Source organism: Jaculus jaculus, chromosome 4 (assembly GCF_020740685.1).
Source record: "Jaculus jaculus isolate mJacJac1 chromosome 4, mJacJac1.mat.Y.cur, whole genome shotgun sequence".
Classification (NCBI taxonomy): domain Eukaryota; kingdom Metazoa; phylum Chordata; class Mammalia; order Rodentia; family Dipodidae; genus Jaculus; species Jaculus jaculus.
In genome coordinates, this window is record NC_059105.1 from 122,887,613 (window position 1) to 122,890,433 (window position 2,821).

Sequence of the window (2,821 nt, forward strand, 5' to 3'; positions counted from 1 at the left end):
AGCTTGTGGGAAAAAGTTTATTTTTGCTTACAGGCTCAAGGGGAAGCTCCACAATGGCAGGGAAAATGATGGCATGAGCAGAGGGTGGACATCACTCCCTGGCCCACGTAAGGTGGACAACAGGAGCAGGAGAGTGTGCCCAACACTAGCATGGGGAAACTGGCTATAACACCCATAAGCCCACCCCCAACAATACACTGCCTCCAAAAGGCATTAATTCCCAAATCTCCATCAGCTGAGGACCTAGTATTCAGAGCACCTAAGTTTATGGGGGACACCTGAATCAAACCATCACAGGGTATATTTTGGCTTACAGACTCAAGGGGGTCCATGATGGCAGGACAAAACAATGGCATGAGCAGAGGGTAGGCTTACCTCCTGGCCAACGTCAAATGGACAACAGCAACAGGAGAGTGTGCCAAATACTGACAAGAGGAAGCTGGTTATAATACCCACAAGTCTACCCTCAACAATACACTGCCTCCAGGAGGGTTTAATTCCCAAATTGCCATCATCTGTGGACATGGCATTCAGATCATCTAAGTTTATAGGGGACACTTGAATCAGAGCACCAAATGTAGAGACACCACATCTTGCACACATGGAGGAATCCTGGCAGAAGAGATGCTGATGCTTGTCTCTGCTGGTCTTTTGACGTTTCTCAGAGAGTTAGCAGCTACATCTTCTGCTTTATACAATTGTATGATTCCCCATCTAATAACTGACATAGCCATAACTATAACAATTGTAGTGCCAATAATACCATTCTGAATAACTTGAGAGCCTTTCTTCTGAAGACGCAAATAGGTGCAGGCTGGGCTTTGAAGGGTTCCTGGTAGAAATATGATCCAGTTGGCTAGAAAAACAACTCTTGATCCCCTGGAGAGGACTATGTGGAGAGGGACATGTTTGTGGCCTTAGGGTCATAGACTTGCTCCCAGATAAGAGCTCATGAGCCTGTCAGGAAGATACCATTGGCTGCTTTTGGAGTGTCTACTGGAAACAAATGGATGGAACGATTTGGAACTTTAGCCTTTCTTCCCATCTCTGAGAGCCTTTCCTGGAGCTCAACACACGCACACACAATTTCACAGCATTATATGAATTATAAAGTCTGTTTGAATGCATCCTCTCATTTTATCCTCCTAACTAAAGAATTGTTATCATTCCCCAATATTTATTTATTCAACAAATTTGTATGGAGCAAAAAGTATTAAACACTCTAAAAATAAGGTGTGAATGGGGCCAGGTGCTGGATACCCAAACCAGGAACTCAGGGGTTAAGTAACTCAGCCCACAAGCTGTATTCAAACTCAAGGCTTCTTTCTCCAAATTATTTATTCTTTCCCTGTTTCATACTGCTGCTATATCTACATATCCTCTCTCCCTTCCCCCCCTCTCATCTACTATCATTTATCTGTTTTATAAGTCTACAGATAGAACCTTGGGCTTCATGTATACTGGGCAAATGCTATACCACTGAATGATACAGGTATCTTAATTTTGAACTGTGCCAACTACCAAATTTCAGCACTTATTATTCAAGCACTTATTATTTTCCAAACTGCATGGGGAAATTTATAGAAAATAAAAGAAATTTACAACTGTAATTCATTGTCATTAAACATTAACTGATCAATACAAGTAGGTGAGGTGGCAGTCAGGAAACTAACCACCACCAGAGAGAAACCCCCATTGTTCTTTGGACAAGTTGAGTGGGTATCCTCATCAAAATGTCTCTCAAACCAGGAGTGGTAGCTCATGCCTTTCATCCCACCACTCAGGAGGCAGAGGTAGGAGGATCCCGAGAGTTCAAGGCCACCCTGAGACTACAGAGTGAATTCCAGGACAGCCTGGGCTAGAGTGAGACCCTACCTCGAAAAAAAAAAAGAAGTTTCACAAAATTGGACTTCTGGGTAAGATGGTAGCATAGGAGCCACGCCAAATCAGCCTAGGGAGCAAAATTTAAGCAAAATCACAACAAAATACATTCTTCTGAAAACTGAAGGAGTATAGATTATTCTTAGACACAGCAGAGAAGCCAGAAAGACCAAGATCCACCAGAAAGGAAGAAAATGTCCAGAGTCCCACTGAGGTGCTTGCGGCCTGCAGATGCATGCAATCTGGGTACCTGCCCAACACCACCTGCCTGGCATACCAAACAGCTGAAACATCAGAGACCAAACAAGGGGATTTTTTTAACTTCATTAGTCTTCTTACAAAGTTAAGAAATCTGAAGGAAAGACAGCTGAGATCAACTAAGGAGCTACTTAAAGGGATACAGGTAGAACGGCATGAGCAACTCCAGAAAACTGAACTCTCCCATCTCATCCCATCCCATCAGAACCGCAAACCTCCAGCATTCAGCACCAAGTGACAGCACAGCACAGCAGATTAGAGCTGCAGCTCCATAGCACAACACCAAGGGATCGAGGTAGGCACTCAATAATGGTGAGATTTGAAGCCACCCCAAAAGGTAACAAAGCCAACTAACAAACACACACACACACACACACACACACACACACAAGGTACATAGGCCTGCATTGGAAGAGCTAAGAGCTAATGAGCTAATCTCTCTTTTCTTATCAGGGCAGGTTATAGGTTATACATTCTTGGTTGGCTTTACCATTTTTAAATAATCTATGTTTGGGGGATGCTTTTAGATTGATAGGACCTTTGTCTTTTGATTCTCTCATTATTGGGGGCAGAATCTGATCCAGATCCAGACTGACCTGGAACACAATTCAAAACAGAAATCTCTGCCTCCCAGCTGACAAGATTAAGGGTGTAGAACAACACACACCCTTAGGGGTTTTGG